Here is a 14,093-nt window from a genome sequence, read left to right as displayed (position 1 = left end):
CCCAGAGCTCCCCTTCCCAAGCCTCCCTCTCCCCAGTAGGCAGAGCAGCTTCCAGAATATGTCCATGCCCTAGTCCCTGGAAGCTGTGAATCTCTTACTTCACATGGCAAAAGGGACTTTGAGGATGTAATTAAGGTTTACAAACTTTGAAACAGAGACATAGCAGTAGCCTACTGATACACTTAAAAATAAGAGAGGTGAGGGAGGATGAGGTCTATCAGATATTACAACACAATAGAAACACTTTTTAACAAAATCATCTAGTACAAGCACATAAGGAGAATAGCCAAGCTAAGAATTGAATCCAACTAGTTATAGAAACTTAGTGCATTGAGAAAGTGGCATCACACATCATTGCAAAAAAAAAAGGGCATTTTTAAAGATAAATGGTTTGCTGAAAACTGAATTGGATTTATCCTCCATATTGTGTAGAGCAAATAATTAAGAGATATAAGTATATAAAACAAAACCAAGTAAGTGCTAGAACAAAATATTGAAGAGCTTCTTCATAATGAGAGAGAGAAAGGACTCTAAACCATGATGCAAAGCCCTGAATAAATTTGAGGGTTTTTTTTAAAGAAAAACTTTTGCAAGGAAAGGAAAAAGCCCATAAGCCAGTTTGAATAACAAGGCAAAGAGAGAAAGAACATATATATCACATATATAATATTGTATGATATAAATTGTAATAGTTTATATATATGCATTTGTGCATCTACATACATATATATTACATAAAAGGGCTAATTACATAAAAGGGTACATTTCCCCAATACAGTAAGTTAGAAACAAAAAAAAATGGGCAAAGCCTATTATCCCTTAAGATAATGGACACAAGACATGAATGGATAAATAAAATGTGGTCTGTCCAGACTGTGGAATATTATTTGGCAACAAAAAGGAATAAAGTCCTGATTCATGCTACAAAGTGGATAAAACATAACACATTATGTTTTGAGCGATACTTCACATGCTCAGTGAGAGAAGCCAATTACAAAAGATGTGTATGGTTCACACTCATATGAAATGTCAAGAATAGACAAATTTATGGAGAGAAAGCTTAGTTGCCCGGGGCTGGGGAGACAGGAGTGATTGCTAGTGGGCATGGGGTTTCCTTTCGGGGTGATGAAGGTGTTCCAAAATTGACGGTGGTGGTAGTTGTTCAACTCTGAATAGTTCGAAAAGCCACATTGAATTGCACACTTTAAAATGGGTGAATTGGGGTGCCTGGGTTGGCTCAGTCAGTTAAACGGCTGCCTTCGCTCAGATCATGATCCCGGGGTCCTGGGATTGAGTCCCGCATTGGGCTCCTTGCTCAGCAGGGAGCCTGCTTCTCCCCTGCCATTCCCCTTGCTTGTGCTTGCTCTCTGTCTCTCTCTCTCTCTCTTGCTCTCTCTGTGTCAAATAAATAAATAAATAAAATCTTTTAAAAAAATAAAATAAAATGGGTGAATTGTATGGTATGTGAATCACGCCACAAACTGTTACCAAAACCAAAGTCTGAAGCAAACTGAGATATTAACTGAAAGTTTCTATCCTGTCTATGCACATGACGTGTAATCATATAAACAGGTGCTCTGTGCATTCATCACAAGAGAATGTCAAATGAAAGTCACACGTGTTTCAGAGGTCAGATTCGAGCATTTCTGAACATTGACCACAAACACCGCCAGGAGGGCTGTGCGAAGACACTCACTCTCTCCCCTCCGCTGGCTGGCAGAACCCAGAAATGTGATGACACTGACTGCAGAAAATCCAGTAAGTTACATGACCAGTGAAACTCCCATCGGCCCAGCAAACTGCTCTCAGGAATCTATGGTGAAGACGTTGGGGGACAGAGACGAAGCCATCCCTGTGCGTTGTCTGTCACCAAAGCTCTGTCCATTAAATCCAAAGAGAGGAGACTATTTCGGAGCATCTGGGGTAAAGCAGCCATGGACATAATGAAGAGGATTTATATGAACCAATACGCCATGGCCTCCGGGATGCACAGTATGGCAGGCTGGACGCCCCCCCCCCCCCCCGCTTGCTTTGATGTTTGTTGTCTCTCAGTGTACAGTAGGTAAGAAATTATGTTCCCTAGATGACAGCGTTCTGTGGTCAAGGTCATCCTCAACTACATGTTGAGCTTCCCTGCCTACTGCAAAACTGTCTCCTTTGGGTGTCCCCAACACCCCCGGACCTGTGTATAGACACCCTCCCCATTTCACCCATTCGGACCCAATCCCAGGAGGGTGGGCTCTGTGGTCGCTGTCCGTGGTGCTGATCGGTACTTGGCCTTTCGGTCCGTTTCAGCACCATGGCCAGAGTCTACGAAGGCAGCAAAGTTACCCTATTCCGATATCTCGGTTGGCAAACTTGCCTCAGCGAGCCCCCATCGTTGGTCTATGTAGCCTATACAACCTATATAGCCTCCACGCAGGAGTCAAACAAAATATTCAGTCAGAGTGTGAAGATAAACTGGAAAACTACAGGGGGATGTAGTTGTTGACATTAATTTAAACTCCCTTCACAATCTGTGCATCCTGAATGGAGATGGAATGTGGAAGCTCAGGATTTGGCCACACGCTCGGCATGCCAGCCACTGGAGCAGCCCATGGTGTCATACAATGTTAGCTCTCCCTACCTGCCTCAGAACATCTCTTACCAGACCAAGTTCAGGGTATGAGCTATTGGGTATGACCAAAAGATACTGGACTTGGGGCACATCAAACTGGTTTCAAAACCTAGAGCTGACTCTTGTGAGCTCTGGGTCCTTGGGAATATCATTTCACCTCTTTGAGTCTCACTTTGCTTTTCTCTAAGATGGCAGTAATAATGGTACCTGCTTCGTAGAAATGTTTGGAAGATTGATGGTCAGAGGTTATTATACTCTGCCTTTCACAGGAGGCAACCAGTTTAGCTAGGAGGGCAGGATCTGGAGCCAGGCAGCCTGGGATTTGGTCATAGCTCTTTCTCATTAACTATGTTGTGACTGAGGGAAAGTCACCCTCATGCCCCTGTGTTGCCATCTATAGAATGAGGATAATGCTGGGACCTACTTCATAGGGTTTTGGTAAGAAACTAAACAGCTTCTATGTGTGATGTGTGAAGTAAAGTGCCTGACCTATAGTTAGTACCCATGCAAGATGGGAGCTGTTCCTACCATTATTGCCCTCATCATCATCATCATTACCCTAGTCGTTATGTGCCTAGACACAGCCTGACAAACTGCCTGAGGTCAGGAAGGGTAGCTGTTTTTATAGACTACTGTTAGGATTGCCGACAGCGGACACAGATGAAGACACTGGAGCTAAGAATTGAAAGTGACTAGCCTGGGGCCACAGGGCAAGAGTTGGTGGAAGTGGGACATGAAGCCCAGCCTGTCTGATGCCAATGAATGGGCTTTTGCCACAATCCCACCTGCCCACATTTAGCATCAAGGAGGGAAGGACCTTAGGAATCCCCTCCTCCACCCCAGAGGGAAGACCAAGTCTCACAGTACTTTGGCCAGGAGTTTGCAAGGATCATCTTTCAGTCCTTCCCTCCTTCCTTGGCTTTGCCACTTGAACCAGAAAAGTTGCTTCATTCTTTCACAGAACCTGCAGTCGGCTCCCGGGAACTTTTCCTGGTGGGATTGGGGGCAGAGGGGGAAGGAATTGTAGATGGTCTTTGTTGCATGGGGTATTGCGAGATGGCTCAGCGGAAGGAGGAAGGAGCTGAGACTCATGAGAGGGAGCCCCAGAGACAGAGCTCAGCTGTCCTGGGAAGCAGGCAAACGGCTGCAGTCCACTCCCAGTGCAATGGTTTTCCTGGGGCTCCCTCTGCTGGCATGGTCCTCACTCCCTCTCTTCTGCTTCCATCCCTATCTCCATCTTTCTGGGGCCTCCTCTCTCTGTAGATTTCTATTCCTCTTTGCGTGTGTCTCTGTCTCTGTTTCTATCCTCTCTGGGTCTTTCTCCTCTCCCTCTGAACCTAGATGGGGTTGTTTCAAAGTCCTTATGGGTGTTGGAAATCCTTTCTGATGGCAAAACCTGACCCTGGGTCACCGCACCCCTTAGCCTCCCCCGTCCACATCCCTGAGCTGCTGGAGAAATCCCCATAGCCTGTGCATTGGTCACTGCACCATTATGACCTCTGACTCTCCTGGTCTCTGTTTTCTCATCTGCTCAGTGGACCTAATAATAGCACCTACATCATAGGTTGATGTGAGGACTACATGAGATCATATTTGAGAAGTGCTTAGAAGAGGACCTGGCACACAGCAAGGGCTCAACAGATGTTGTCCTGCAGTTCTGAGGCTCCTCTGAACTAACCCCTTGCCTGCCCTCCACAGCCTCCTTGGTGCCAGGATCCAGGCCGGTGGGGGGAGCCTCCCCAGCACCCGCCCACGCCCTACCCCACCCCACATAAGATGGCCTAGGCTGCAGTCACCCCTCCACCTTCCACCTGCTCTTTCAAGAAGCAGCGCCCCTGCCCTGGGCTAAACCCACTTCACGTGCTCTGGACCTGGACTAGCCAATACCAGCCACTACTGGCTATTTCCTTCTAAATCAATTAAAGTTAAGTAAAATTTAAATTTCAGTTATTCAGTTCTGCTAGCCACATTTCAAGTGCTCAGCGGCCACATGTGGCTACCATATTGTACCATGCAGATAACAGGACATTCTCATCATTCCAGAAAGTTCTGTTGGACAGATCCCTGTCTTCCTTGCTCCGGGGGGTCCTCTCCATCATAGAACATACCCTCTCCTGTATCTTCCATAACTCCTTCTCTGTCAGGGTCAGACTGCCTGAATTCAAATCCCACCTGTACACCTTAACAGCTGCAGTAACTAAGTTATTTAAACATTTTTAAAAATTAATTTTTAAAAAACCTGTATGTAGGGGCACCTTCCTGGCTCAGTCAGTAGAGTATGTGACTCTTGATCTTGGGGTTGTGAGTTTGAGCCCCACGTTGGGCATAGAGATTACCTAAAAAAAAAAAAAATAAAGTAAAATAAAATCTATATGCAGTAACAATGAATGATTCCCAAAAGAAACTGCTAAGTGGGAAAGAAAAAAGTGGTAGCTCAGAATCATCCACTAGGAGTTCATTTGTGCATTTAAAATGTTTTCTTGGAGCACCGTCTAGCTCAGCAGTTCTCAACAAGGGGCAATATCCCCTGACCAGGGACATATGGAAACACTGTTAGTTGACCACACTGGGGGGGGTGGGGGGGGGAGGGAGAACTACGGGCATCCAGTGGGTGGAGGCCAGGGATGCGGCCGAACATCCTGAATGCACAGGACAGCCCATCCATGACAAAGAATGATCTGGCCCCAAATGGCAATAGCAGAGAGGTGGAAATGCTGATCGGTGTGTTTGCAAGGACCCACACCGTTTGGGAGATGTACACCCCAAACTAATTTCAGGGGATACATGAGAAGGAGATTGGATTGGAGGAGGTCATCAAAACCTTACTAGTCAAGGTTTATTTCTCTCTCTCTCTTTACAAACAGGGTGTATTCATGTATTGTTTGTGTAACTAAAAATTACATTAAAAAAAAAAAACACAACAACAAAATAGTACCAAATGTATCCAAACCAACCAAGGAAACAAAACTCTTTCTCTGACCCTTACCTCTCCCTCCAGATACGCTATGTCTCCTTCCTTTCTGTCATAGCCAGACTCCCGGGGTCTTCACCTCCTCTCTCCTTCCTCCCCACCCACCCCAGTCTGGCTTCCAGTGCCAGCCCCCTTGCAGCTCAGCCAGGCCACAGCTGTCTCTGGGTTGTTACTGAATTCAGTGAATCTTGTTATCGTAGTTGACCTCCTTTTGAGCCTGCAGGGAGGGACTGTGCGACCTCCCTGAGCTTCTGGAGCCAATCTCTCTTCGCCCCCTTTCTCTGGCTGCCACCCAGGACCTGTCCAAGTTCCTTTCCTTCTTACTATCCCTCCAGTGTCATTCTTCTCAGATGCATTGTCCCAGGCCTCTGCTCTTCCTGCATTTCAATCCAGAACCATCTACACAATCGGTGGGATATATTGCAAGTGAAAATGTGGGGTCCCTTGTTCAAAATTATTAATAATTTCGGGGCGCCTGGGTGGCTCAGTTGTTGGGCATCTGCCTTCAGCTCAGGTCATGATCCCAGGGTCCTGGAATCGAGCCCCGCGTCGGGCTCCCTGCTCTGCAGGAAGCCTGCTTCTCCCTCTCCCGCTCCTCCTGCTTGTGTTCCCTCTCTCGCTGTGTCTCTCTCTGTCAAATGAATAAAATCTTTAAAAATATATATTAATAATTTCAAGATGGTGACAGTAAATCATTAAACCAAGTGTAGAGCCCTTCTGAGCATGGGGCCCCAAGGGACTATGCAGGTCAGTTGCCCACAAAGCCGGCCATGCTTCCGAATCTCCTGGGTATAATCCCCAGCCTGTCTCACTGGCCTGCTCCCCCCAACCCCATGTTCTCCACCTTGGTGGTGGCCCCACCATCGCCCAAGATCTGCTCTCTGAGGGTTATTGGGGTAAACAGAATGCACTTCTAAAGATGTCCAGGCATAAACCCTGAAACGTAGGAATATGTTGATCACATAGCAAAGGGACTTTGCAGATACGATTAAAGTATCTTACAGAGGGGCGCCTGGGTGGCTCAGTCGTTAGCGTCTGCCTTCGGCTCAGGTCATGATCCCAGGGTCCTGGGATCGAGCCCCGCATCGGGCTCCCTGCTCCGCGGGAAGCCTGCTTCTCCCTCTCCCACTCCCCCTGCTTGTGTTCCCTCTCTCACTGTGTCTCTCTCTGTCAAATAAATAAATAAAATCTTTAATAAATAAATACATCAAATAAAAAAAAGTATCTTACAGACGTTAAAATAGATTATCCTGGCATGATGGTGAATCTTATGTGTCCGCTTGGCCCAGCTCCAGTGCCTGGTTATTCACTCAAACACTGACCCAGGTGTTACTGGTGGAAGCATTTTGTAGGTGTGGTTGATAGTGATGATCAGTTGACCCTAACTAAAGGAGATTACCCTTGAGAGCATGAGTGGACCTCATCCAATCAGTTGAGTAAAACAAAGGTTTCTCTGGGGAAGAAGAAATTCTGCTCCTGCAGCATCTGCTCCAGCCTAATAGAGTTTCCACTCTGCCCCATGGATTTGTGGCTAGCCAGCCCCTCCAAGCACAAAATCCAATTCCTTGCAAAAAATCACATATATGGTTTCACTTATTTGTGGAACATAAAGAATAGCATGGAGGACATTAGGAGAAGGGAAAAATGAAGAGGGGGGGAATCGGAGGGAGAGATGAACCATGGGAGACTTGGGCTCTGAGAAACAAACAGAGGATTTTAGAGGGGTGGGGGATGGGTTAGCCTGGTGATGGGTATTAAGGAGGGCACATACTGCATGGAGCACTGGGTGTTATACGAAAACAATGGATCATGGAACACCACAACAAAAACTAAAGATGTGCTGTATGGTGACTAACATAACATAATAAAATTTAAAAAATAATAAAAAATAAAAAATAAATGTTAAGCTCTGTAGGGTTTGTTCTGGTTCCCTGGAGAACCTTGATTGATACATCTGTGTTATCCAGGTGGGCCCAATCTAATCACATGAGCCCTTAAAAGCAGAGAACTTTCTTTGGCTAGAGGCAGGAGGGAGATGGAGCAGAATGGGAAATCAGAGAGATTTGAAGCCTCAGAGGGATTCCACTCATCGCCAGCAGAATGGAGCTGCATGGAAAGCACCAGAAGGATGCAGGCAGCTTCCACACACCAGCCCCAGCTGGCAGGAGCCAGGCAGCTCGGGTCCACAGCCACAAAGAACTGAATTCAGCCAATGCCTCTAATGAGCTTGGAAGAGGATTGTTCCGAGTAAGGGGCACAGCCCTGCTGACATCTTGATTTCAGCCCTCACAGACCTAAGGTCCCACCCAGACTCTCACCCTACAGAAACTGTGGAATAAAAAATGTGGGTGGTTGTCAACCACACAGGTTGTGGAGATTCCTTACACCAGCAGTGGAAAACCAATCTCCTCTCTCTCCTCTCTCCTGCAAATCCTGTCCGTCTTGGTTCTCAAGTCCAAGTAAGCCTACCCAAATCCCTTTTGGTTGTACTTCCTCTCCATCCTCATGGCCCCTGCTCCAACCTAGGCTCCTCCCCAGGGTCCCTGCACCTAGCCTCACAGCCTCCCAGCCAGGGCCAGGAGGAGGGTGATGCAAAATAATAATAATAATAAATAAATAAATAAAGGCAACATCAAAGAGTCAGTAACCAAGATTGACAACAATGTGACACAACAAATGAATAAATGCAACAAAAAGAATCAATAACACAACCATGATGAACAAAATATCAAAGTTTTAAATGAAGATGGCATCCATGTGACTGATTTTCCTTTTTGTCCCCAGGATCCAATACAGCTCATCACAACCCTGATCCTGTCTTTACTTGAAGTTTTTTTTTTAAGATTTATTTATTTATTTTATTTGAGAGACACAGAGAGAGAACACAAGGGAGAGGGAGAAGCAGAGTCCCCACCGAGCGGGGAGCCCGATGCGGGACTCGATCCCGGGACTCCAGGATCATGACCTGAGCCGAAGGCAGTCGCTTAACCAACTGAGCCACCCAGGCGCCCCAAACACCGCTTTTAAATACTTCCTTTTAGGGGCGCCTGGGTGGCTCAGTTGGTTAAGCGACTGCCTTCGGCTCAGGTCATGATCCTGGAGTCCCGGGATCGAGTCCCGCATCGAGTCCCGCATCGAGTCCCGCATCGGGCTCCCCGCTCGGTGGGGACTCTGCTTCTCCCTCTGACCCTCCTCCCTCTCATGCTCTCTGTCTCTCATTCTCTCTCTCTCAAATAAATAAATAAAATCTTGACAAATAACAAATAAAAAAATAAATAGTTCCTTTTATGTTATGTGACTTTAACATCCATAAAATATTTAATAAAAATCTATATTTAAATATATTATTTATCTTGGTTACTGAGTTTTGTGTAACCTTCTTCACCCAACACACACCCCTAAATTTTGCTCTGGATTTGAATCGCAGCCTTGCTCCAGTCAGTCTCTCCCTCTCATGAATCCCAGAGGGAACTTTCTAGTACCTGGATCTGACCTGCTATCCTGTCCCATACCCTGCCTGGTTCAGTACGCCAGTGTCCAGTGGCTTTTGAGCTGATCTCTCCAGGCAAAAAGAACTCCACTTTAGAGACCTTGGAGCCCTCTGCTTCACCTGGCCTCCCAGCCTGCTCTGAGCTTTCTTCCTTCTCTCCTCTGCCCTAGAACCTGCCACTTCTTGGAGATTTCGTTCAAGCTGCACTTCCTTGTGATCTGTGAGACTGACTCTCTTCTGCAGCCCCACAGCCCCAGCCCCAGCTCACCCCTGAGCCAGCCTCCTCCCTGGGGACTCTGCTCTCCTCGCAAGGAAGGCCCTGCCTCACACTGGGGCGGATCTTCCCAACACTCGGATGTGCGACTCTTCTTGTCACCAAAAGGCACAAGCGCTCAGAGTCCTCTAATGACCTTCCTATGAGCAGCTCCAGGCAGGGATAGTCATCCAGGAAACTCTCCAAAGCAGGGTCAGAGTTGCCCCTTGAAGACTACCTCCATCCTCCTGCGGACTCAGGGACCCCCGCCTGTTTCATTCTCTCTCTTACACTCTGTCTCCCTCTGTCCCTCTCCCTTCCTCTCACCCGTCCTCCCTCTACACACACACATTCTCTCTCTCTCTCCTCCAACCGCTGCAATCTGGAAGAAATTACTCTTCTAAACAACCAGACTTCCCCAGCTTCAGGAAATTCCAAGCTGGGCAGGGGGAGGGGCCGGGCTGGGGGGCGCGCCCTGGCCATCCCCCACCCCTTCTGCGTGTCCTCTGTGCACACCCAGTCCGGGCCTCGTCCCGCCCCCACACTCTGCCCGGAGGCCTCAGCTTTTCCACCGCTGCTTTCGAGTCCTTTAAATCCTAGAGGCAAACTTTTGGGGGATAAGGAAGGCTTGGGAGGGGCCTGCGCCTTAACCCTCTCTGCCCCAGACGGACTGAGCTGGCCTGGTCGGTGACTCCGCGGCCCGTTTGGGTTCCTACCATGGCCCCCGAGAGGGGCTGACACTTCGGTCCCCGGTGCAGGTAAAGAAGAGACCCGATGCCAGGACCTGCCAGGGGTGGGGCCCGGGCTCCTGGGTCTGAGGCCTGGACCCCAGGGCCTGAGGGAGGGGGGCTTGGGAACCTCTGACTCCTGGGTCTGAACAGTAAGAAAGGTAGGAGGCAGGACTCCTGGGACCTGAGGGGGGGGGGGGATGTCCTGAGGAGGCGGCACTGTCGACCCGGGCGCCTGGGTCCTGGACCCCCCTCCAGGTTCCGCATGATACTTCTTTGCCAGGTGAGAACAGCCGGGAGGAAGAAGGAAGAAGGCCTCGGAGGCGGAGGTGGGCTCCAAACCAAGGAGGGGGGGGGGTCCCCCAGTCTAAGCCTGAGAGCGCGCCTGCCCCACTCAGCGAGGACCAAGAGGTAAGGGGCCGCGGGGAGCCGGGCCCCGGGGTCCCGGGTCAGGTCCGGAGGGACGCGGGACAGACGGGCAAAGGGACCGCGGGCGCTCAAGTCCGGGAGGCAGCCACGTGGCCCGAGGAAGTGCGGCGAGCCCACGGGCGGGGGTCTCCCCCTCCCGGGCCCCGCTCCGCCCACCTCGCCGCCTCCCCCCAGAGCCGAGAACCGGTCGGGCCGGGTGTGGAGCGGGCGGTTATTTCCGTCTTGGCGGGGCTGGGGCCGGAGAGGACAGAGGTGAACCAGCTGTGCCCTCCACTCCCGCAGCTGGGGCGGAGGGAGGCAGGAGGAGGGCGGCTCCGCCGAGCCCCGAGTCGCAGGGCTAGGGCCCCTCGGGGTCCCGCCCTCGCTCCTGCACGCTCTGCCCCTTGGGCGTTTGTCACTAACAACAGCCCCTCTGTAGGAGCCCTGGCCGGCTGAGGGGGTTTTTTCCTAGCATGACCTCATTGCATCAAGCACACAACTCTGCTAGAGGGAGGTTAGAGCCCTCTATTTAAGAGGACCCTGAGGTTCGAGTCACTCCGAAGTGGAGTGACTTGCCCGAGGCCCTCAGAGCTGGCAAGAAGAGGCCGCACTCAAAAACGATTTCTAACTCATTATTCTCTGTCTGGGGTGGAAAAAAGGAAAGAAACGCAAACAAACATGGTCAGGGGTGTAGGAAATCCCTGGATATGGAAACATTGTTTCCATGGGGATGCACACCCACCCACCCTATCCAAGGGGGGCTATGAACAATAGGATATCATCTTCAGACTCTCAACAGGTTTAGACTCTGCCTGGTTTCCAAAACCAGCCCCCAACATTTATTGCTGTGTGACCCAGGGCAACTTACTCTACCTCTCTGTGCCTCAGCCACCACCTCTGTAAAGCTGAGTTGTTCTGAGGATTGAATGAATTTGTTTATTTGAGTAACGCACTTAGGTCCCCTACCTGGCCCAGAATAAGTGCTTAGGACATACAACATCAGCATCGTGACTACACTTCACAAGTACCCCTAGCAAACAGGCATTCTGACTCCGTTTTTCAGTGGACTAAACTGAGGTTTAAGGTTGAGGAAGTGAGTTCAGGGTCCCACGGAAAGGAAATGGCAGGTGTGTTTGGCCAGGCACTGGAAAATGGCAGTGGCATTGTGGCGTTGGTGCCCTGGTAGGGCCACAGAAGGATGGGATGAGGGACAAACTAGGGTATGGGCAGGGAGAAGAGCCAAATGGCAGAGAGCTGTCAGGGAGGGGTCAGTTCAAGAGGCAGCAGGCAGTGGAAGTGCTAAGTCTAGGCTCCGGGGTCCCACAGAACTGGCTTTGTGACCTTGGGCAAGTCACATACCCTCTCTGAGTGTGTCCTTCTCTGGGACATGGGAGAATGATCCCAGGTGGCCACTGAGCATTTTATTGAACTTTTGCTGTGTCCTGGGTATTGCCAAGACTTTACTGGCAACATCCGACCAATCTTGCAGAGACTAGGAAGTGTTACAGGAACATCCTATATTCCTATGTTCCATTTTGGAGAGGAGGAAATGAAGTCAAAAAGGCTAAGTAGCTTGCCCAAAGCCACACACACACACACAGCCAGATGGAAACCTAGGCATTTGGCTGAGTTGTGTTCTTTTCACCTGCAACTCACTGCAGAGTAAGGCCGGGCACTGCTAGCACGGAGAGAGGGTTGGTTTTTGTTTTTCTTTTTCTTTTTTTAAACTGTGGATTGAGATTTATTAATGAGCAGAGGTAAGCATTTAAAAAAAAATAAAATAGATTAGAATTGAAAATATCTGAGTGCCTAGCATGTTGTAAGTCTTGTTTCATAAAATGTTTGTTTCCCTTGCGGGGGTTGTGGAGAGGAGAGGTGATTGCGTGTCACGTTGCCGTTAAAATATATTTATTCATCTAGGCTGAGGTCAGAGAAGTTTGAGAAACACTACAGAGGTGGTAAATCAAGACTGGTTTTCCCAGAGAAATAAATATAAAGAGTGTGTGTGTGTGTGTGTGTGTGTGTGTGTGTGTGTGTGTGTTGGGATAGGGTAAAGGGCGATCCTCAGAACACATCCGACTATAATTATTTTAAATCCTCTTAGCTTTAATTTTTCTCTGCATTATCAGTGATATTTCCCAGGGTGCTAGTTACTAAAAGAATAGTGCTGGCTGCTTTGACTTTTTCATAGGATTTTATCAAATCTTGATCTTGTTCTATAGTTATTTGAGGAAACATCCTCCCCTCCCCCCGCCCCCAGCACTAGCACTACTAATTAGCTGGCACTATTACAAATATAGTTGTCTTTAATTGAGATTTTCTATGTGCCCTGCAAGGAAGGTAGTGTTATTTTATCCATTTTACAGAGAGGAAACAGACATAGAGAAACCACATAATTTATCCCAATCATACAGCTGGCAAAGAAAGGGTGGGGCTTCAATTCAAACAGAAAGATTTCTTTTTTATTATTATGATAACAGTGACTGTTAAAACAAAAGTACAAGGTCATCAAAGTCCTTCCCAGAAGTTCCATAAAAACAGCCAGGTTCCAGGATATAGGCAAATGTTGGCAATTTACCATATTTACCGTAGAAGCCAGGGCAGCCATGAGACAATCGCACACCAAGTTTATAGGGGACTAGCTGCCAGTTTCAAATTTATTTTTTTATTTTATTTATTTATTTTATTGCTATTTTTAGAGAAATAAATAGAAAAATTTGCAAAAAAAAAAAAAGCAAAAAACCCCCACATTATATTGTCCCTTTCAAAAGCAAATAACTCGAATTATAAAATGTTGTACAAGTCTATAGATGCCCAGGCCCACCCTGAACCTGAATTTGAGGTTTTAGGCAGACCTGCATTATGACTTGTGTGTGCCCTAGGCAAAGCTTGCATGCATACATATTTATTTATATTTTATAACTGTGTTGGTGTAAAGACAGACATAATCCACACATTTTAAAATAAGTTAAAACCCTGTAACATTTTGGGGGGCCTCTACAAGTGTGGTGGGCCCTAGGCACTTGGTGGACAAAGTCAGCCCTGTCTTCAGGGAAGGGGCCTCGGAGAAGCTGGAGTTTCTCTGCCAAGCTTAGGAGACACTTGGAAGAGTTGGTGAAGCATGTTGCCTGTTGCCCGGCCGGTAGAAGGACTGTGATATTAGTTCTTAGTGGAATCAGCATGGCGCGCGGTGGTCACGGGCGGACCTAAATTGCAGTCTGTGACTTAGGGCCTCCGGAGACGCCGTTTCCCGCCACCATCTGCCGTCCTGTCGTTTGGGAGAGCATCCTCTGAACCGCTGTCTAGGCCCAGGGTGGGGACGTGGGCTGGGTCGCCCCCTCCGGGCGGAGGCGGCGCTGACCCGTCCCCACCCCGACCCCATCCCCGCAGATGCCGGTTCTGAAGCAGCTGGGCCCCGCGCAGCCCAAGAAGCGGCCGGAGCGCGGCGCCCTGTCCATCTCCGCGCCGCTCGGCGACTTCCGGCACACGCTGCACGTGGGGCGCGGCGGCGACGCCTTCGGGGACACTTCGTTCCTGAGCCGTCACGGCGGCGGGCCGCCTCCCGAGCCCCGGGCGCCGCCCGCCGGGGCTCCGCGCTCCGCGCCGCCGCCCGCCGTGCCGCAGCC

At 49.0% G+C, this 14,093-nt stretch overlaps 1 non-coding gene across 1 annotated transcript; it reads left to right on the top strand.

The window, feature by feature from the left end:
- The first annotated feature begins 9,895 nt into the window (after positions 1-9,895).
- LOC110573697 lies at positions 9,896-14,006 on the top strand. The gene is made up of 3 exons (XR_006539499.1): positions 9,896-10,089; positions 10,343-10,470; positions 13,858-14,006. It is a non-coding gene; the product is annotated as an uncharacterized LOC110573697 (transcript).
- Positions 14,007-14,093: the final 87 nt, after the last annotated feature.

The sequence above is a fragment of the Neomonachus schauinslandi genome, unplaced genomic scaffold, assembly GCF_002201575.2.
Source record: "Neomonachus schauinslandi unplaced genomic scaffold, ASM220157v2 HiC_scaffold_40, whole genome shotgun sequence".
NCBI lineage: Eukaryota > Metazoa > Chordata > Mammalia > Carnivora > Phocidae > Neomonachus > Neomonachus schauinslandi.
This window is presented reverse-complemented; position numbering and strand designations above follow the sequence as displayed.